The following is a 24,023-nucleotide window of genomic DNA, read 5'->3' on the forward strand; positions in this document are numbered from 1 at the left end:
TTAGTGAGTGTTTTATTCCAAATACAATGCTTTAAGTTTTAGAAATATTTAGGGCTAACTTATTCCTTGCCACCCACTGTGAAACTAACTGCAGCTCTTTGTTGAGTGTTGCCGTCATTTCAGTCGCTGTAGTAAATGACATGTGTAGTGTTGAGTCATCCGCATACATAGACACTCTGGCTTTACTCAGTGGCATGTCGTTAGTAAAAATTGAAAAAGGCAAGGTGCCTAAACAACTACCTTGGGGAATTATATTTGAGAAGCTTCCATTAAAGAACACTATCTGCGTTCTGTTAGACAAGTAACTCTTTATCCACATTATAGCAGGGTGTGTAAGCCATAACACAGAAGTTTTTCCAGCTGCAGACTATGATCGATAATGTCAAAAGCTGCACTGAAGTCTAACAAGACAGCCCCCTGTTAAGGCTGTTGCGAATTTTCGCAGCTTTTTGTTAAAAATCGCGCAACATTTCAGCGCCCTGCTATTCATGCCAGGAATATAGTATATGCATATGATTAGTATGTGTGAATAGAAAACACTCAGACGTTTCCAAAACTGTTTAAATCACGTCTGTGGCATTAGCAGAACGGGCGTTCCATCGAAAAGTGCATGGAAATCTGTTCACTGAAAATGGAAAAATATATCCTTCCGCGACTACAGGCAATTGTTAAAAGTGAACGGAATTAAATAGAGCCGAGTTTACATTGCCTACAGCTTCCACAGGGTGTCTAGAGTCATGTCATTTGAGACCCCCGAGCCAGCTTGGCTAGCTGGGCTGTCGCACCTCTCCCCCTGTAAGGAATCTGGCAGGATCCGGGGACAGATGGCAGCGTTCACAAAAATGTAGCCCAACAGAGCTGCAGGATTCAAAATAAAATAAAAGTATATAAAAATACTGTCAGCTTTTAAACCGAGGTCTTTGGTTCAGGTTTTGGTGTTCGACAGCGTTCAACAACAACAAACATACGTCGCGCTCTGATGACATAGGGATTGCTTGGCCCAAGTGACAACAAACACCTAATCCTCCTACACAGGAACAAACGCACGCACACACACTAAACTGTGTGAATTGTCACGTCTGTCAGCTGTGTAGGGGAAAGTTCAGTAAAGGTCCTTATCTGTGTAATGAATTTGCCACCACTACCAGCTATTATCATCACAGTTGACAACAGCAAGTCGGGAGGGAGATTAGAGAACGACTCAAAAATAAAATAATAATCATTTCACCTTTATTTAACCAGGCAGGCTAGTTGAGAACAAGTTCTCATTTCCATCTGCGACCTGGCCAAGATCAAGCAAAGCAGTTTGACACATACAACAACACAGAGTTACACATGGAATACACAAACATACAGTCAATAATACAGTAGAAAAAGTATATATACAGTGTGTGCAAATGAGCTAGGATAAGGGAGGTAAGGCAATAAATAGGCCATGGTGGCGAAGTAATTACAATATAGCAAATAACCACTGGAATGGTAGATGTGCAGAAGATGAATGTGCAAGTAGAGATATTGGGGTAAAAAAGAGCAAGATAAAAACATAAATACAATATGGGGATGAGGTAGTTGGATGGGCTATTTACAAGTGTAATGATCTGTGAGCTGCTCTGACAGCTTGTGGTTAAAGCTTGTGAGGGAGATTTAAGTCTACAGCTTCAGTGATTTTTTTTTTTTTTTTGCAGTTCATTCCAGTCATTGGCAGCAGAGAACTGGAAGGAAAGGCGGCCAAAGTAAGAATTTTCTTTGGGGGTGACCAGTGAAATATACCTGCTGTTATGGTGAACAGTGAGCTGAGATAAGGCGGCGCTTTACTTAGCAGAGACTTGTAGATGACCTGGAGCCAGTGGGTTTGGCGACGCGTATGAAGCGAGGGCCAGCCAACAAGAGCGTACAGGTCGCAGTGGTGGGTAGTATATGGGGCTCTGGTGACAAAACGGATGGCACTGTGATAGACTCCATCCAATTTGCTGAGTATAGTGTTGGAGGCTATTTTGTAATAAAGTCGAAGATTAGTAGGATGGTCAGTTTTACGAGGGTATGTTTGGCAGCATGTGTGAAGGATGCTTTGTTGCGAAATAGGAAGCCGATTTTAGATTTAACTTTGGATTGGAGATGTTTGATGCGAGTCTGGAAGGAGAGTTTCCAGTCTAACCAGACACCTAGGTATTTGTAGTTGTCCACATATTCTAAGTCAGAACCATCCAGAGTAGTGATGTTGGACGGGCGGGCAGGTGCAGACAGCGATTGGTTGAAGAGCATGCATTTAGTTTTACTTGTATTTAAGAGCAAATAGAGGCCACGGAAGGAGAGTTGTATGGCATTGAAGCTCGTCTGGAGAGTTAACAGTGTCCAAATAAGGGCCATAAGTATACAGAATGGTGTCGTCTGCGTAGAGGTGGATCAGAGACTCACCAGCAGCAAGAGCGACATCATTGATGTATACAGAGAAGAGAGTCGGTCCAAGAATTGAATCCTGTGGCACCCCCATAGAGACTGCCAGAGGCCCGGAAAACTGGCCCTCCAATTTGACAAGTAGTTGGTGAACCAGGCCAGGCAATCATTTGAGAAACCAAGGCTATCGAGTCTGCCGATGAGGATGTGAAGATTGACAGAGTCGAAAGCCTTGACCAGGTCAATGAATACGGCTGCACAGTATTGTTTCTTATCGATGGCGGTTAAGATATCGTTTAGGACGTTGAGCGTGGCTGAGGTGCACCCATGACAAGCTCTGAAACCAGATTGCATAGTGGAGAAGGTATGGTGGGATACAAAATGTTCGGTAATCTGTTTGTTGACTTTGTTTTCGAAGACCTTAGAAAGGCAGGGTAGGATAGATATAGGTCTGTAGCAGTTTGGGTCAAGAGTGTCCCCCTTTGAAGAGGGGGATGACTGCAGCTGCTTTCCAATCTTTGGGAATCTCAGACGACACGAAAGAGAGGTTGAAGAGGCTAGTAATAGGGGTTGCAACAATTTCGGCAGATAATTTCAGTGTCCAGAACTTTTTTGAGTTTGTGTTGCAGGAAGCAAATTTCTGCTTGAAAAAAGCTAGCCTCTGCTTTTCTAACTGCCTGTGTATGTTGGTTTCTAGCTTCCTTGAAAAGTTGCATATCACGGGGGCTGTTCGATGCAAATGCAGAACGCCATAGGATGTTTTTGTGTTGTTTAAGGGCAGTAAGGTCTGGAGAGAACCAAGGGCTATATCTGTTCCTGGTTCTAAATTTCTTGAATGGGGCATGCTTATTTTAAATGGTGAGGAAGGCATTTAAAAAAAAAAACAGGCATCCTCTACTGATGGGATGAGATCAAAATCATTACAGGATACCCCGGCCAGGTCGATTACAAAGGCCTGCTCGCTGAAGTGTATCAGGGAGCGTTTGACAGTGAGTGGAGGTCGTTTGACCGCTGACCCATTACGGATGCAGGCAATGAGGCAGTGATCGCTGAGATCTTGGTTGAAAACAGCAGAGGTGTATTTAGAGAGCAAGGTGGTTAGAATACTATCTATGAAGGTGCCCGTGTTTACAGCTTTGGGGTGGTACCTGGTAGGTTCATTGATCATTTGCGAGATTGAGTGCATCAAGCTTAGATTGTAGGATGGCTGGGGTGTTAAGCATGTTCCAGTTTAGGTCGCCCAGCAGCACGAGCTCTGAAGATAGATGGGGTAAATCAGTTCACATATGGTGTCCAGAGCACAGCTGGGGCAGAGGGTGGTCTATAGCAGGCGGCAATGGTGAGAGACTTGTTTTTAGAGGATGGATTATTAAAAGTAGAAGTTCAAATTGTTTGGGTACAGACCTGGATAGTAGGATAGAACTCTGCAGGCTATCTCTGCAGTAGATTGCAACACCACCCCCTTTGGATGGAGATTTCTGAATTTTTGGTGGTCTTCCTAAGCCCGGATTCAGACACGGCAAGAACATCCGGGTTGGCAGAGTGTGCTAAAGCAGTGAATAAAACAAACATAGGGAGGAGGCTTCTAATGTTAACATGCATGAAACCAAGGCTATTACGGTTACAGAAGTCATCAAAAGAGCACCTGGGGAACAGGAGTGGAGCTAGGCACTGCAGAGCCTGGATTAACCTCTACATCACCAGAGGAACAGAGTAGGAGTAGGATAAGGGTAAAGATAAAGGCTATCAGAACTGGTCGTCTAGTACGTTCGGTCGGAACAGAGAGTAAAAGGAGCAGGTTTCTGGGCGCGATAGAATAGATTCAAGGCGTAATGTACAGACAAAGGTATGGTAGGATGTGAGTACATTGGAGGTAAACCTAGGCATTGAGTAATGTTGAGAGATATTGTCTCTAGAGACGTTTAAACCAGGTGATGTTACCGCATAAGTGGGAGGTGGAACTAAATGGTTGGTTAAGGCATATTGAGCAGGGCTAGAGGCTCTACAGTGATATAAGACAATAACCACTAACCAGGACAGTAATGGACAAGGCATATTGATATTAGCGAGAGGCATCAATCAACTGTCCTTTAGTTCTACAGTACATCATTGTGAGCGACCACCTTTCCTCTCTTCTTGTGCCAGAGTCATCACATTAACTTAAGTTTGAGTTATTTACAAACAAAAAATGATGTTTTAAGTGAGAAGTAGGCATTGGTGTGAAGCTAAAAAAAGGAAATTCGTGAGCACTACAATGCGTACTTCACCTATGCTCTACTAAGGTTTTCCAGCACACAGCTTTGACCTACTACAGTAGCTGCGTTGGTCTATTGTACTACAAACAATGTTCATTCGGGTTGCTTAGGATTCACACCTTCTCAAATAGCCTAATTTACACTCTTAGAGGAGGTCCTCCCACAATGATGTGATTTGTACCGCATACAAGGTCATGTATTGCATTCTTCCCACCCCACACTAAGACATTACCCCTTTCCAATATCTCTTCAAGCTTTTGTTTTTTTATATGAAAGCAAGCTTTGCTTTTATACTTACAAGACCATCATGCTTGATTGAGTGAGCTGATTTGTCTTGTAGTAATGTGGTGTCTGCCTCTATTTCCTTAAACCTTAATTTTAACAATACACGTAATTGAAAAATAAATATATTCAATAAAATGGTTCTTGGTAAATAGGTACCTAATATAACAACAGGAGGTGGGTGCGTTCGACACGGTTACTTATGTAGATATGGAGGTCTATATATTGTAGCACATCTTCAAATCAAATCACATTAAATTGTATTAGTCACGTGCCCCGAATCCAACCTTACAGTGAAATGCTTACTTACAAGCCTGTAACCAACAATGCAGTTTAAAAAATATGAATAAGAAATAAAAGGAACAAGTAATTAAAGAGCAGCAGTGAAATAACAATAGCAAGACGACATACCGGGGGTACAGGTACAGAGTCAATGTGCCGGGGCACCGGTTAGTCGAGGTATTGATTAATATGTACATGTAGGTAGAGTTATTAAAGTGACTATACATAGATAATAACAGAGAGTAGCAGTGGTGTAAAATAGGGGTGGGAGAGGGGGATGGGCAATGCAAAGGGGGGGGGGGGGGGGCTGTGTTGAGGATCAGCGTGGCAGATGTGTTGTTACCTACCATTACCACCTGGGGGCGGCCCGGCAGGAAGTCCAGGATCCAGTTGCAGAGGGAGGTGTTTAGTCCCAGGTTCCATAGCTTAGTGATGAGCTTTGGGGGCACTATGGTGTTGAACGCTGAGCTGTAGTCAATAAAATAGCATTCTCACATAGGTGTTCCTTTTGTCCAGGTGGGAAAGGGAAGTGTGGAGTGCAATAGAGATTGCATCATCTGTGGATTTGTTAGGGTGGTATGCAAATTGGAGTGGGTCAAGGGTTTCTGGATAATGGTGTTGATGTGAGCCATAACCAGCCTTTCAAAGAACTTCATAGCTACAGACGTGAGTGCTACGGGTCGGTAGTCATTTAGGTGATCACACAGTCGTCCGTGTTATTTGCCTCGAAGCGAGCATAGAAGTAGTTTAGCTCGTCTGGTAGGCTCGTGTCACTGGGCAGCTCTAGGCTGTGCTTCACTTTGTAGTCTGTAATTGTTTGCAAGCCCTGCCACATCCGACAAGAGCCGGAGCCGGTGTACAGTGATTGCTCAACTAAAGATTTTGCGATTCTGACGCAGAATTTAGAGCTATTTTGTGGTTTAGTACGGTATCTTGCGTCACTACTGATTATGCATTTGGGTCCCAAGGCTCTACCGTGTCTCTAAAAATAGTTATTTTTTTGTTACTACAGTACTCGTCAGTATGACTTACTGAAACTGAGAAACTTAGACTACAATTAGGGTGAAATGTTAGGATTATTTTGCACTTACAGTAGTACTGTATTCTACTCCTGACCGGTCATGTTGTACATCCCCCAAGTGGCGTAGCTGTCTAAGACACTGCATCGCTACAGATGCTGTTCAATACCTGTGTCGGCTGCGACCGGGAGACCTATGAGGTGATGGTAGGCTTTTAATTTCTCTCCCTCTAAAAACAGAAATAAATAATTCTAAATAACAAACTGACTTAACTTACAAATTAGTAACAATGTCTCACCCCATGTTCAAGAATGGCCTTTTTCTCACTCACTTTACGTTATTTGAAAACGAAATAATCTCCAAAATATCGTTGTTTTTAAAACAAAGCTTTATTATTATTATGAATTCATTTACAATTATATAAAATCCCCTTAGATATTCTCACAGATATATTATGAACCCTGTTTTTCACAAGTGTAGCAGACTGTGAATTCTGCAAGAAACAATTCTAGCAGGACAATATATATTGGTCATATCGGTCATGGGATTGCTTTGCAGTTCTCCAGCTTTATCCACTGATATAGCGGTAGGCCCACAAGGTTCAAGGCATGAGGGCAGGAGGCACGGGACAGGCCGCAGAGCAGGGCACAGAAGAAGGAAGAGGAGGAAGGGGGTGGAGGAGGAGGAAGGTGGGGGGACACCCCACCCCACCCCACTGGGTAGCACAGAGCAACACTTTAAGGGGCATTGCATTCATAATGGCGCTGACTTTGGAAACGTTCCCGCTGTTCTTTGTGCCTGTCTGCACGCTCAAACTAAAACAATGTCATTATTAATGGCGCGAGAAATGCCCCTTAGATATGAATTCGGAGGGCAGAAATGATTAAATATTAGAGCATTAGACCTCTGACAAAAGGCGTCAGTCAAAATTAACTTAAATCCGAACTGGATGACATGAAAAGCGCATGTTTGTAAATCCCAAACTCTGAAAGTAATTGGAAAGGTAGATACAAGATGCTGTGTTTTTATTTACAGTAGTGATGGACAGCTGGAGGCATTTTGAAAACAGTTTTTCAAACACTTGTTTTTCCACAAGTGCACTGTAACCCTATTAGTAGGACAATAGACTCTTTATAGCCCAGCTACTGTAGGTGTGAACACCCCCCAGACGAAATGGACATCGTTTTCATCAAGCCAGCTTCTTTCTATGGTGCTACCCATTCCAGGGTTAGAATTTTTAAGAGATCTTCAGAATGAGCCAGAGCTGAGAGGATCACCAAAACTGAAGGTATTTTAGTTTCAGTGCATTTTCTTTAAAAAAAATGTATATAGTCTATCAATGTGTAGGCATACTGTGTGATAAAATCGATAATTAAATAAAGGTTAAATAAAAATTGTGTACTAAAATCGTGAATGGGTTTTTGCAGAGCATACCATGCCGACAATCATCTGTGAAGTTCAGTGGACAACGGGCCGCACCTTAAAAACGCATGGTTGCCAAGAAAGCAGGTAAGTTTAGCTTGATTCTTAAAATGTGTAAGCAGCATTTGTGTGTTGGAGTCACTTTTCATTCTTAATTGATCTACCGTTTCTATCATAGGCCACTGTAATCGATGGGGGCTCAGGGTGGTACCATTCTGCTCATCTGATGAATGGATCAGATTCAAACTTTGAAGACCGAGATCAGGTCATTGAAGGCAGACCAGCAGAAAGAGAAACATTATCTGAGGGCAGAGATACGGGCGACAGCTGATGCATTGGTCCAGAGTCAGGAGGGTAGAGTTGGGCTTTTATCTTCAAAATGCATTAATAGCTTTATTATCCAAATGTTTAAAGTGCGTGTGGGCGACCTCATGCAACCGCAAAATATCTCATAAAGCATATACTGTACAGTACTGTATTCTTCATCATCTTTATGCTTTCGTTAATAAAATAATGATAGAAATACTCTTTCAAAATGCAGATGTTTATTTCCTTATGGATACAAAACAAATTACTATGGGAAGAAATATCACTGAATGACATAAATATTGGAAAAAATTTGGCTAATGAAGGTAAACAAGTCACTTGAAAATACTCTTTCAAACACACACGGTCACATTGTACAGCGCCATTATGGTTATTAGCAGGACAATAGACTTGCCTAGAAGGAGGGTAAGGGGGAAATTATATCATCAAATGTATGAGTGTTGTGTTATATTCTACTACATGCCTTTCACATTTCATAAACTTCAAAGTGTTTCCTTTAAAATGGTACCAAGAATATGCATATCCTTGCTTCAGGGCCTGAGCTACAGGCAGTTAGATTTGGGTAAGACATTTTTTGGGGGGGGGGGGGGGCTAATCCTAAAGAGGACATTTATCAGTTGGAACGTTTAACATGTGGAAGGTGGGAAAAGTATTCATATTATTATTATGTATCACATCATACTGTGATTGGGAGTCCCATCGGGCGGCCCACAATTGGCCCAGCTATTCACCCCATCTAAAAACAGAAACACATATTTTGGCCTTTACAAATATTACTTTGGCCTTTATTCAGATTACAAACACTCACTTTCAATTTTTGGAAAATTAAATAATCTCGTGTAACCTGCGTTGCTACAGATGCTGGTTCGATACCTGTGCCAGCCGCCACCGGGAGACCCATGAGATGACTTTTGGTTTCTCCAGAAATAAATCATTTAAAATAACTGGCTTTATTTACAAAATAGTTAGAATGTCTCACCCCATGTTCAAGAATGGCATTTTTCTCGCTCACTCAAGGTTAAATGAAAACAAAATCATCTCCAAAATATCATTATACATAATCAAGTTGATAGCACTGTCATATAGCCCGGCACCTACATAAAGCTGAGTGACTCATTCATGGCTTTGGATCAAAAGAAATAAGTACCAACATTCTTTCTGATAGTATTTAATAAAGAAATGTTTTAGTTATCCTAACCTGGACACCATGTACAGTATTATAATAGCCCATTACAAACACTGGGGCCCCCTGAGTGGTGCAGCGGTCTAAGACGCTGCATCACAGTGCAAGCTGCATTGCTACAGATGTCTCAACATCAAGAGTGAAGAGGTGACTCCAGGATGCTGGCCTTCTAGGCAGAGTTGCTCTGTCCAGTGTCTGTGTCATTTTGCCCATCTTTCCTTTTTTTTGCCAATCTGAGATATGGCTTTTTCTTTGCAACTTTGCCTAGAAGGCCAACATCCCGGAGTTGCCTCTTCACTGTTGACGTTGAGACTGGTGTTTTGTGGGTACTATTTAATGAAGCTGCCAGTTGAGGACTTGTGAGGCGTCTGTTTCTCAAATTAGACACTCTAATGTACTTGTCCACTTGCTCAGTTGTGCACCGGGGCCTCCCACTCCTCTTTCTATTCTGGTTAGGTCCAGTTTGCTCTTGTCTGTGAAGGGAGTAGTGCACAGCGTTGTACGATATCTTCAGTTTCAATTTCTCACATGGTATTGCGCTCATTTCTCAGAACAAGAATAGACTAACAAGTTTCAGAAGAAAGTGCTTTGTTTCCAGCCATTTTGAGCCTGTAATTGAACCCACAAATGCTGATGCTCCAGATACTCAACTAGTCTAAAGAAGGCCAGTTTTATTGATTCTTTAATCAGAACAACAGTTTTCAGCTGTGCTAACATAATTGTTAAAGTGTTTTCTAATGATCAATTAGCCTTTTAAAATGATAAACTTGGATTAGCTAACACAACGTGCCATTGGAACACAGGAGTGATGGTTGCTGATAATGGGCCTCTGTACGCCTATGTAGATATTCCATTAAAAATCAGCAGTGTTCCAGCTGCAATAGTAATTTACAACATTAACAATGTCTACACTGTATTTCTGATCAATTTGATGTTATTTTAATGGACCAAAAATGTGCTTTTCTTTCAAAAACAAGGACATTTCTAAGTGACCCCAAACTTTTGAACGGTAGTGTATGTCTAATGGTCACCTTACGGACTCTGTAGCCTCGTTTTACTAGAATTTTAGCTAGGTTTGGGCAAAATTTGTCTCATGACCCTAATGCTAACGACCCTGTCAAAAATCCGGTATCGTGCTTCTCGGTAATGGCTGGATGGATCATGACGAGAGTTGTGTGGTTTGTACCTCCAATCAAGTTGATTGGCGAATTCTCATTGACATCATCGTCATATTGGCTTAGATATGATGGTAGGGAGATTGCAATTTGACATTGAGCTTCAACCAATCCCATACGATTGTTGCGTCGGTCCGACTACAATCTAGCTAGCAGGTGCTCACTGTTATCTAGGAGGGCTTTATCTGAAAAATTATGAGTTGAGCCAAAGTACCACAAGCAAAACTTTTACGGATCGTGCCCTCGATAGGGCTGAACTATAGACTCGCTCAAAGTGCACAGATAAGTGTTTGGAGTAGCAAGGAAGTTGATAAGTGGAGGAAGAAAAAGGAGGACTGGAGCTGTGCCCAAGTGCAATTGAGCTATGAGTGTATAGCAGTATATCCCTTTTTCTTACAGCCGTAGTAGGTACAATATATTTATCCACTGAGAGCCCAGAAGGGAGAACTTGTGAATTGTGCTGTATTGTGTGTCTAGTGCATAGACCTTAATGCAAACCTTTAGTGCTCTTTGACTATGAGTGTTTGAGTGAGGTGAATAACAGTTATTCCCCGTTTCTTGCACTAGCTGGTTTAATTCCTCCACTGAGGGACTAGAATGGAGAAGAAGCAGTGTGTGTATTGTACACATTCATTCTGTGAAGCAGCCGCCCCCACCAATAGAAAGGCAATGGGTTTTCACCATAACAGCTAGCACATCATGGGATGGAACACAGCATACGCAGGTGAGAGGAGGCAAGGTTAGAGAAAATACCAAGCTCCTATATACACTGAACAGAAATATAAGCTCAACATGTAAAGTGTCGGTCCCATGTTTCATGAGCTGAAATAAAAGATCCCAGAAATTGTCCATACGCAAAAAAAGCTTATTTCTCTCAAATGTTGTACACAAATATGTTTACATCCCTGTTAGTGAGCATTTCTCCTTTGCCCAGAAAATCCATCCACCTGACAAGTGTGGTATATCAAGAAGGTGATTAAACAGCATGACCATTACACAGGTGCACCTTCTGCTTGTGAAAATAAAAGGTTATTCTAAAATGTGCAGTTCTGTCACACAGATGTCTCAAGTTTTGAGGGAGAGTGCAATTGGCATGCTGACTGCAAGATTGTCCACCAGAGCTGTTGCCAGAGAATCAAATGTTAATTTCTCTACCAACATCGTTTTAGAGAATTTGGCAATTCGTCCAACCAGCCTCACAACCGCAGACCACGTGTAACCATGCCAGCCCAGGACCTCCACATCCGGCTTCTTTACCTGTGGGATCGTTTGAAAATAGTCACCCGGACAGCTGATGAAACTGAGGAGTTCTGTCTGTAATAAAGCCCCTTTGTGGGGAAAAACAGTCTGATTGTCTGGGCCTGGTTCCCCAGTGGGTGGGATGGGCTCCCAAGTGGGTGGGCCTATGCCCTCCCAGGCCTGCACCCCTGCCAAGTCATGTGAAATCCATGTTAGACCCTAATTGATTTATTTTAATTTAACCAGGCATGTCAGTTAAGTACACATTCTTATTTATAATGACGGCCTACGGAGGAACAGTGGGTTAAATGCCTTGTTCAGGAGCGGGAATGACAGATTTTTACCTTGTCAGCTCAGGGACTTGATCCAGCAACCTTCCAGTAACTGGCCCAACACTCTAACCACTAGGCTACATGACACCCCAGTCATATGTCAATTAACTGATTTCCTTATATGAACTGTAACTTGGTAAAATCATAATTGTTGCATGTTACGTTTATATTTTTCTTCGGTATAAGATCTATTGCATGTTGCGCTTATCTTACAACTAGGAGCCACTTCCAGACCATAGTGCATTTGCGTAACTGCCTGTGACTTTGAGGGATACGTGTTCATTCTCAAGGGGCCTCACGGGTACACTCGGGAAATTAGAAAACTAAAACATGATTAACAGATTAAACAGTAACAAACCCTGGACCAGTTGCCGGAAAGGTTCCTGGTCTCTCTATATGAGGGGAGATGTTACATTGTAACGCTTCAGAGAGATTGTGAAACCCTGCTGTTGTTTTCATTGGCAGGAGACTCCATTATGCAGTTGGAACATTGGTCTCATGCTGCCCTCACTCAACATGCACATCTAACTCGCTATCGCTTACCACAGGTGTTTGGGAGGGTAATGTGAATAGTGCACAGATGTTTTACCAAAATATTTGCAAAATGTGATAAACAATAGAAACAAAAAAGATTGTATATAAGAACATACAGTATAGTCTATGAACATTCGTTGGACTTAATAATAGGACATTCATAACGTGTCCTCAGCACAGATGGTAGCTAATTGCCACATTGACATGCATTCAAATTCAAGATGGTGAATTTGGCCGTTTTATGATGATTTTATTTTCTACTGTCGTATAACATTGTCAACTATGAAAGGGAACATCAATAGAACAGGGTCTGCAATCTCTTAAATATGACTAGTTATCATAGCTCAGGGTACACACATTTATTGTTCCCTTATGGTTAGTTTTACCTCAACTTTCCCAAACTCTCCAGCTGACTCCTATGGGAACTTCTATGGGAAGTTCTCCTCTCCTGTCAGAAAGTCGTCTCCCTCAAGGTAACGCTTCCCCTATCTCTCCGTTTCTCCTTAAATAAAAAATAGTATGGGTAATATTGTTCTGCCGCTAAGCCCTCTGTTTACGCCGCGGTTTAATGCAGCAAGGCCTTAATTGCATTCATTATCTGAGGCTGCAGGTCTGGGCCTAGGCTGGGGGACGAGATGGGGGATTTCACTTATCTCTTGTTTATTCCAAAATATATATAATAACAACTGCCAAGAGATAATGAGTAATGAGAAATGATTTAAGAAATAAATAATGAAAAAGACCAGGATTTCCTCCGCGCTTTTATCAACTTCCATTTTCTTTCACTCGGAAGGAAATTAAGATGCGTCGTTGGCCGTTTTGGCTCAAGTTTGTTTACAGTCGTGAGGGAAAATGACTGGTGTTCAAATGTGGGCGGAAATAATATTGAATCTAGAGATGTGCTGAGGTAGTGTTGGATAATGGGGGTTTAATTGAAAAATATGTTGTATTCTGCCTGGTAACAAAAGATTTTAAAAAAGAAAGAATGTCATTCAATATCAACCGAGGGACATGGTTAGTATGTGATGCATTGTTTACTTAAAGGATGAATTTAATGAACTACATACAGTACAAATATTAACCTCCAGGAGACAAAAGCAATTCATGTAACACTTACTTTTATCCTGCTCCTCACCTCTGTGCAACACTGCCTCTCCTAATGTTAAGATAGAACTGTTACTATGCTAACAAACAATATTAGACAATAAATTGGCATACAGTATATGGACTTCCACACACTCCATTAAGCCCAAAGCCCTTATTTTCATGTAATTCTGGGCTAAGCACACATTGACTCACGGCACCGTTCTGTAGTGTATTGAACTAAGAAATGACAGTCTATCCTTTATGCATAATGGTTATGACTAATATTGAGGTAAGCTGTTTTCCATACTACAACCAATGTCATGGTACATTATTGCACTGTATTACATATACTCGGTTAATTGAAAATGTTAAATTAGCTAACTGGCTGCATCTTTGCCTCGATGGCTTAATACACTGCAGGTACAAAACACACTAATTTCACAGAATGGTAGCCATGTCGTGGCCCAGTCCGTGACATGAGATGACATATGTAAGGGGCAGATGGGATGGATGGCTAATCCAGGTTTGTTTGTCAGTGATGTCGGCAGCGTGTCGAACCAACTGGTCAAGGCAGGTGCCAGATCGGATAACAAACTGATTGATGCAGGCTGCTCCACCAGGACATTATGCTGAGCACGAATAAGGGGTATGGGAAATATTCAGTAAATCTTGGAATTACTGTAGACTATTAAAGCCTGTGTTTGAGAGCGTTATACATGAAAAGAGTACGGCTTTTTTAATTCCGTAAAAGTTCACTTTTACTGCATTGAAATTGTACATCTTTATCTTTGTTGTGACTGTAACCTCACCTGTAAGATTAATGACTATCAAAAAAGAACAGACTAAAAGAAGTAACAGCATCAATAGGACATGCACGATTCACCGGTCATGCTGTCACCATGTTCGATGACCAGAGAAGTGGCACGTGGCATAAAATCAGCAGGAGAAACCTTGGCAATGTGAGAGTAGCACGTCCAGATGGAATGTTTCCCAATTCCTTAGTGGACAATAACACACACACACACGCACATCCACACACACACGCACATCCACACACACACGCACATCCACACACACACGCACATCCACACACACACGCACACACACATACACACATACACACATACACAGAGAGGAGTCAGGGAACTGTATTCTGGCATCTTCCCAGAGACTGCACCCACCAACTGGACTGACTTGATGTCCCTAGTGCACACACACACACACACACACACACACACACACACACACACACCGGAAGATTGCCCGGAATATCCCGTGCTCCCAGCTGCTCTCGAAATAGAACCGGGAAGGGGCGGAAGCGTGTGTCATGTGACTCATCACTGCTGACCCCTTGCGTAGGGGGCGAGGGACCGGGCCAAATAGTTATCTCTGCAGTCGTAGCTACCTCTGCCTTCTGCACACTAGCGCTAATGAAAACTACAGTGGAGAAAATAAGAATAACCCTTCCTGCCTCTGCAGTGTCCATTCTAGGTCACACCAGGCTAGCTTTGGCCGGCACTTCTCACATAATATTGAGTCACCTTTCACAACATCCTGTATCAACACACTACTCTGCTACTGTGAACAAAGTAAAGGGAGAGTCGAGGAAAGAAATGAAAGGCTCGATCTATACAGTACTATTTCACCCCTCTTTTAAAGCATGTCCGCCTGTCACTGACACACATATCAGTAGGCGGTTACATAGTGGTGTGATTAACACTGGCTTAGACCAGTGTTTCCTTGCTAAATATATTATAAAACTTCTTGCGAAATGCATATTCATTATCGCGTCATTTATTTGGAATGGATATCTAACTGCTACTTCGTCGACAGATAAAATGGATTAAAACTGCCTGGACGGTATTGGTAGCATGGGTATGTTGTACCAGGTCATAACGCAAAGAAGAGCGTACACTAGGGTTGCAAAATTCCGGTGTCTTTCTCAAAAGTCCCAGTTTTTGTTTTAATTCCAGGAATCTTCCAACCAGGATTTCTTGGAAACCTGGGAATTTTGGAAAAGCTACTGTAATTTTGCAAAGGCAGTGTTGATAACTTTATGTTAGTGAGAGTAGTCGTTTGGCATCATTATGCCGAACCATTCGTCTGTTTCTCCCATCCTCCAGGCTCTTCGGTTTTAGTCTGGTGGCGAAAAGAAAAAATGATAGAAAATGTATTTCAATAATGGTGTCACCACCTTCCAGATTTATACAGCTTTTAATATTGCAGAGGAGAGGGACAAGACTGGAGGAAGGAGGGAGAGGGGAGAAGAAGGGAGGCTGATTTTTATCTGAGAGAGAGAGGATGACAGATCCATTACCTGAAAGTCAAGGATGCCGTTCCCTGATCCAACAAGTATGGTCTGAGTCCCAAATGGCACCCTATTCCTTACATAGTGCACTACTTTTGACCAGCGCCTTATGGACACTCATCAAAAGTAGTGCACTACATACAGTAGGGGCCTCTTCTTATTTTATCAATATAGCAGGTTTGCCGGTTTGGTCCATCAGTGTTGAGGGCTCGCTCATCTACCAGCCCTGGGAGAGTCAATTATGTTTTTCACTCATCAAAAGTTTAGGTTGACTGTGATGGTGGGTTATTTTATGACAATGAACCATTTTCACACTTTGAACTTGGTAAACTTATTGTTATTCATCAATGTGTCTCAGTCGATGAGATTTGAATGTCCTTGATAATGGTTCCTGCAAGAGTTCGAATACACATAAACAACGATCATTTTAAGAGGTACCGTACGCTAGTGTGAGTTTACTTGAGAACAAAATGTGTGTGTGTGTGTGTGTGTTACCAAGGAAATGTGAGGTAACACACACACTTTGTTAGTGGATTTTTGGGGGGGATTTGAATGAATAACAGACAAATGTTCATAACATGTGGCTATGGAGGAAATTGATCAATTCCATTCAATTCTATGTTCAAAACATGAAAAACTTACAAAACCATTTTGAAACATCACATTTGACAATAAATGTGTAATACTTTTGGGGAATTTAAACCATTTACTTGTGTTACAATAGGTTATTTAAAGAAAAGTGTTACTGTTGTGTCTTTGTCATAATTTCCAATTTGGGGTTAAAATATGTTGGTGCTTTTAGGGTTAAAAACCATCCCATTTACTTCACATAGAAACAGTGATTAAAAAATAGTTATGGCACAACTCCTACTCTTCATTTATAAAATGAAATCAAATTAATTAAAAAAAAAAAAACATTTGACACATCCTCAATCCCAGATAATGAACACATGAGGAGTGAGCGATGTAAGTGGGACAAGAGTGGTATAATTATGCCATTTTGCAAGGCGTGACAGTGAAAAAATGTATCTATTGTCATCGTTTCCCAATGAACACTGGGAGAAATGTGTGGTTCGAATTGGTGGAGATGGTGAGAGAAGTTGGTATTTGATAATTGTTTTTTCTTCGAAAATTCTTAACTTTCCACGGCATAAATAGTCATACTTCTTCCCCCTATAGCGTTAATCAGAGAGGTGTCATGAAAAGAAGTGAGGTCATTGCGTGGGATTCAGTGAGACTTTGACTGCCCCCTTGAACCCCCTCTGGCCTACCAAGCGGTCACTGCCATGGCCGAATGTCTGGGAATGAACCGTAACTCGTCAACAATCTGTAATTAGTGTTGTGGAGTTTGGCCGCTACTACCCACACTCTGTGATGCCGGGATGGAGGGTAATGGCTCACCAACGGTAATTAAACTTTTAAATATAGATCACTGAAGCGCATGTAAGCAATCATCTTAGAGGGGCATCCGGGTCACTAATGTAAATTGGCGACCCAAGCATGAATAATCAATTGGCTCAAAATGCCAGGGGAAAATAAATCTAGTGATGTTTCAGTGCACCACTCGATCTCACATCTTATTTCCCACTAAAGCGATAGCCCCTCATTTTGCTGTCAAATCTAAAGTAGGAGATGGAGAACAGTGCATTTCATGGAGACTGACACCTATTAATACAGTAACCCATCCCTCCAGCAAAGGGGATTTACTTCTGAGCGCAACTTTTCATTTGAGCCAAGATAACTTTTGAACTACCAATAACATGTACTGTAAGTGCTATTTTGTTAAGAGATAACTATGTCAAGACCTCATATATGAGTACCATGAAAAAAACGGTGCATTCTCAACCCTAAAATACCATTACATAAATACACAACGTTACTGTGACCAGTTATGCTAATCCATTTTATATTAAAGACCTCTCATGACTAACATGAGATGGGGTAAAGCAACTCAACTCCATTTCAGAAAGGCTAAAGAGCAGGAAATAAATGAAAACTCCTCACCCTTAAGTATTGAAGCCAACTGCTGTCATACCACAGGGAGAGGATAATGATGGGTCTTTAAATAACAAGTCATGTTCATAGACGAGCTTAATGCGAGTGCTCTGAATCACCATCTTCACAAGCCTTAATGACATTTGCCATCACTGGCGGGCAAAGGAGGGCAAACACCAACTTCATTACCCAGACGCATGATTACATGAAGGCATGAGCCAGGCTGCCATCCGCTCACTGGAAAATAGGCTGAGTCCCACAAATGTTTTCAGGGGCTCCTGCTTTTTTGCTTCAGCTTAGCAGCCATGAAAAAACCACTGAAGGAAGATAGATGCTGTAAACTCTATATTCTGTTATGAGAGAGAGTTTCCCTGGCGCTTCTATGGATTATATTTTTTTATAGTGGTTGAAAAACACTGACATCCCCTATTATGGTTAGTGTAACCTTGACCTCTGACTGACAGGACAATTATGTTCTATTGGTAAACACTGGGGGGGGGGGGGGGGAGACATGACCCCACTGGAGTGGTGATGATGCAGGGAAGCGCTCGCCTCCCTCAGACTCGGGGCCTCCCTCAGACTCGGGGCCTCGTTCAGTCCTTCAGGCTGACGGCGAGGGCAAACGGTCGGCATTCGGGCCATCGCCCCATCCGTGATGGATTAGCCCCGGTCTGTCTGGCTGCTCGGCAGCTAGACGCCGGCACTCCCAGATAAATGCCTGTGCTTAAGGGTTTAAAGCATTCTCTTCCTCTAATAAAGATGTCTATCACCAATGAATAACTAACCCCTTGGATCCGCTAAGTCGGCACTGAGCAAGGGGTGGACGGGAGTGATCAGCACCCCACAAATCAATCATATATAAACAGCGCGACAAGATGAACTCTCCCTACGATAACAATTCCAGGGGAATATTGTGGCATAAAAAAAGGGATAATGAAAGCCAGTGAGCGAGCAGAAGTAATAACGAGGCGCTAATAAAAGAGATAAGAAATCAAAAGGGAAGTGGAGTGGCGGGAAAAGGAACAATATCTCTTTCCATTCTTCTGACGGCGCCCGATCCTTTCAGAGCTGAAGTAACCCAGATTAGAATAAAGCCTCTTCAAAAATATGACCAAGATTTAAGACACAAGGTAATTCAAATCAATCACTTCAAAACAAAGGAGCTTCACTGAAATGCAGCAAAATGGCATGAATAGGAAGCTATAATGGAAGCAAAATATAATGGAGATGTAATGAAATGTAACGCCTTTTCTAGTCTCGGAATGTAGAAATAGCATAGCTATGGTAGAAGACAAAATAACGTAGAATCTTTCAATTGCACTGGCTTGTAATTTTTGAATGGAATTGATAGTCACATTTATTGCTGAACTGGTTTTGCACAAATCCATATGTAGTAGTGATGGGCATTCTGAATCTTTTCGGTGAACCGCATCATTTGGCTCCATTCACATAAAAGAGACATCATTTTAGCTTCCAAACGGTAGGCTACGATTATGTCAGATCGTGCATGCACGTTACAAATACATTTTTACCTGACCAAATGAATACATCACCGCACTGCAAGATGATCGTGACCCAGAATGAGGTGCTCTCCCCACTTGTTATTGTTTCTGCAGTGAGGATTCACCATCCTTGTGAGCTCTAAAAAGCAGAAGTAGCCATATTCAAATTTGATTGCGTTGTTAGGAGCTAGTGACATCAGCATTTTGCTGCACCGCTATAACACCTGCTAACTGTGTACTTGACCAATAAAATGAACGGCTCTTTCACCGATGCGACTCGGTTCCCAAAGTTGACCAAAAAGAGCTGTTCATTCTCGAACAACCCATCACTATTAAATAGCAGTTTTCATTCAGACATGGACTTGAAAACAAGGAGTCCCTTTTACATAGGGGTGAAGGGGTCCCTAGCTGTGGCCCCAGGACACCAGGCTCCCTGTCTGGCCCCTGAAGAGCATATGGCTGGATAATCCAGATATTACCTTCAACTCTCCCACCTGAAGCAGAACATGCCCAGACATGCCCATCAAGCACACACTGCAGAGCCAGAATGGGGAGAGGGATCGAGAGAGTGAGGGGGGGGGGCAGTGAGTGGCAGAACAGGAGCTGTCTGACTCTTATCCTCGTCATTTTCCGCACCCCATCAACTCCAATACACTCACTGAGATGATGCGTGAAAATTCAGTCATGGTATAAGTGAGGGGGAAGGAGAGAGATGGATTGAAAGGGAGAGAGAGAGGGGTGGGTATACAGGATTTCTGCCATGCTCAGTGTTGAGACTGCTAAAATGGATGACCAGAGACTCTGTGAAAGCAGATCTTTGGCGAGGGAGTCCTCTGTGTTCAGCGTGAGAAACAGGTGAGTAGTGACGGAGCGAAACTCACTTTTGTTTCTCCTCCGGTCTGATAACAACCTGAAGCACTTGTCAGCCTTGAGCAACTGGTAGGAATGGCATGAAAATCTTTCATTGTCACTATCAATGAGGGATGAAAACGTTCACATAAAATACTGGAGGCAGATGGGGTAGCTTGCTGACAAAGTGTTCCAGCATTCATTTCCCAATAAAAGTTTATGGGCCTGACTCAACTCTTTCAAATGTTTAGAGCAGTGGTTGTCACTAATATTTCTGAGGGAGTGACTTTTGTGAAACAAGCTAGCTGGGCGAACCCCTAAATCCATCAGAGGAGGAGGATTGGGGTGTCACGAAGTGTAATTGATTCATACTTGATATGAAATGGATTCACACATGATATTTAAAATACTATAATAAAATGATATTCCATCAAGCTATACAATTCCCTATTGTAGGCTCTTGGGGGTATCAGAAACTTTTGAATCTGGCCCTTTCTCCATTAACTCAAAAGTGACAGTGCATTCAGAAAGTATTCATACCCCTTGACTTATTCCACATTTTGTTGTGTTACAGCCTGAATTAAATCTATTAAAGTTTTTGCAGTTTTACTGTAGTGCCTTATTGCAAACAGAATGCCTGTTTTGTCATATTTTATTCTGTAAAGGCTTCCTTCTTTTCACGGTGTCATTTAGGTTAGTATTGTGCAGTAACTACAATGTTGTTGAACAATCCTCCTATCACAACCATTAAACTCTGTAACTATTTTCAAGTCACCATTGGCCAGTTTCCTTCCTCTCCGGCAACTGAGTTAGGAAGGCCACCTGTATCTTTGTAGTGACTGGGTGTATTGATACACCATCCAAAGTGTAATTGATAACTGCACCATGCTCAAAGGGTTATTTGATGTTTTTTTTTCTCCAATAGGTGTCCATTGTGAGGCATTGGAAAACCTCCCAGGTCTTTGTTGTTGAATCTGTGTTTGAAATTCACTGCTCGACTGAGGAACCGTATAGATAATGAATTGTATGTCTGGGTTACATTTATGAGGTAGTCATTCAGAAATCATGTTAAACACTTAGTATGTGACTTGTTAAGCAAATAGTTACTCCGGAACTTATTTAGGCTTACCGTAACAAAGGGGTTGAATACATTTCAGCTTTTTATTTTTGATTGATTTCTTTTAAAATTCTAAAAACATAATTCCGCTTTGTCATTATGGGGTATTGTCTGTAGTCCAGTGACGCACCATCTGAATTTAAGCCATTTTAAATGCAGGCTGTAACAGAGCAAAATGTTGACAGAACAAAGGGTGTGAATACTTTCTGAAGGCACTGTATAGCACAAAGATATTTACACATTTAATTCAATCTGAAGGAAGTACTCTATATGCTTTGGAGTGATTGAAATTCATCAGAAAGGTATTGGAAAGTTCAGGAAAACATCAGAGAAGATTATGATCAACAAGCAATCTTTGTGCATGATGTTTTGTGGAGAATCAATTTTGTCCCCCCCCTGCAATTATGTGCAGATTTCTCACTCTCCCTTGTAACGAGTCCTGTGTGTTGTAGAAACAGACGACACATACAGTACGTGTTCCTGAGAGTCTCAGCTTTCCAGCATGGGGTCATAGTGTCTACCACCTCTAACCGTTCAAAAGCTAGAGACATTTCTCTCAATTCATATTTGATTTTCAAGATGCACTAAAGACACGAGAACCCACTCTTACCTCTGGATTTGTTCCCGCCGTCAAGAGCAGATATCAAAGTTTACTTACACAAGATGGTTCTATGAACTAAGCAGTGCATTCAGCTGACAACAATAACAAATTGTATAACGCATACATTCAGAGTATTGTCACGCGCCGCCAATTAAGTCGCAGAGAGACACACGATGTGGCTGGTTTAGAGTCTTGCCGGACCAATCTGTGGCTAACGCATCAGCTCACTTCGACCTTTGACACCAACCGTGTGTAACAGAGGTTCGAGAGATTAGTTTCCTTGATTACATGCGTTAGCTCTCCGAGCTAATGCCTAGGCTTTAGCTTAACTAGCTGACCCAGTGTTGTGGCACACAGTAGACATGGGTTTTGATTCCTTTCAGTCAGACTTGCTATCCCATCAAAGTGGGTGGTGAACGAGAAGAGCCACCACTGATGATGCCATTCATTCTGTCTTCTGCATTTTTGTTCCCTACCATCAAACTCCTCATCAGGGCTTCTCCCTCCTTCCTCTCTACTTTATTATTATTATTGTAATGGAGGGGGAAAGGCGTCCCTTTTTCCACTGCAAAGTACTTGCTCACTCAGAAAGAGAAGATGTGATCCCAAGAGTGTCAAGGCGCCCAGCATGGGTTAGATTACCTCCGTTAAGACAGTGAAATCAAATGACAGCTGGCAAAACTCTGCACAGGAAGCGCACCAAATAACACTTCCTCAACGTCGAGGCTAATTGATTCCGTGCATCTGAAATGGTAAAGAATCCGTTGTCGGCTGTCTCCGAGTATGAGCATCATTAAATCTACAAAACCACAGCGACGACAATGTGGGAAAGCTGAGAAATCTGAAGTTTCAATCTTGGCAAAGTTACAAATACATCATGATCTCTTTGTGTTTGGGAATGACTCATAAAGGCAACATAGAATGGATGTTAGTTTACCCTTCAGGCACAAAATGGGGCTGTGAAAAAGGGTTTGAAAGACAGAAATTTGTGTTGATTTTACCATCAAACAGAGCTGCCTTCAGAGTGCTTACAAAGTGCCAGGGGGATGTGTGGAGGCAAGACATTGTATATAAATGGTCTTACAACATCACAGGGTACTTTAGTGAAAATGGACTTTTACACTCCTGCTGCTAGCTGGGAAACCACATTTCACGAAATGCATCAAATCTGTCAAAGTATTTGAGGGGGACCAATCTTCGATCTGGGAGGTTAAATTGTTGATTTGACCTCAATGAAAAGGAAGCATTTACATCCTCCTCATGATTATATACTCTAATATACTGTAAGTACATACAGTAAGTAGGGCCTCCTGCCCTGAGGGATATTTTCAAAGGTTTTCCTTTCCATCCCTTCTTCTTCTATGTTGGCTTTGTTGGTTTCCAAGCATGAACGCTAAACCAAATACAGTTAACCTGACGTGTGACTGTACGAAATAATATAACATTTGCCCAAGTTGTTGCTTTGGGGAAGAATTGCATTGTGGTTTGTGCATTGTGAATGCAAGTCATGTGCAGAATCTACTTTTCTTGACCTGAAATACTCTTGGTCTTCAAATGTCATTGGAGATGTTCTTGAGGCTCGTCATTTTAACAGACCTGGATGTTTGAGAGCTAAAGTAATTGGCCCTCACGGCGTAAATGGCTGACACAGGCCTGTATGTTGTCAGAACACACCAACAGTCAGGACTGTATCAACGACGTGGGTTACTTGAGTGCACGTGTTTCCTCCAACAAATTTTGTGTAACAGGATTTGCCATTAGAGTTTCTTTGACAATCCAGTCAGTTTAGTGTTCATCAAATGAATTTTCATTACACTGAAAAGATGCTGACAACTAAATTATTTGACTGGTGATATCGCACGTCTAAGTGGAAAATTAGATAGCAAATATTTTGGGAAAGCTACTCATCTATTTCTGAAATGGAGAAAAGGTCAAATATAATGGACAAGGGAACCAAATATGAGACACTGGGGGATAGTGAATTGTCAAGTCGAGCATCATCTTGTGTGATCAGTCGACCACTAAATGAGATTTGCTAGAACATATATTTATTTCACGGTTCCAATTGCTTTCCCGTGACTAGCTAAACATATTCTAATGTCTCTCTACACAGAACTGTTT

The sequence above is a fragment of the Oncorhynchus nerka genome, linkage group LG8, assembly GCF_034236695.1.
Source record: "Oncorhynchus nerka isolate Pitt River linkage group LG8, Oner_Uvic_2.0, whole genome shotgun sequence".
Taxonomy (NCBI): domain Eukaryota; kingdom Metazoa; phylum Chordata; class Actinopteri; order Salmoniformes; family Salmonidae; genus Oncorhynchus; species Oncorhynchus nerka.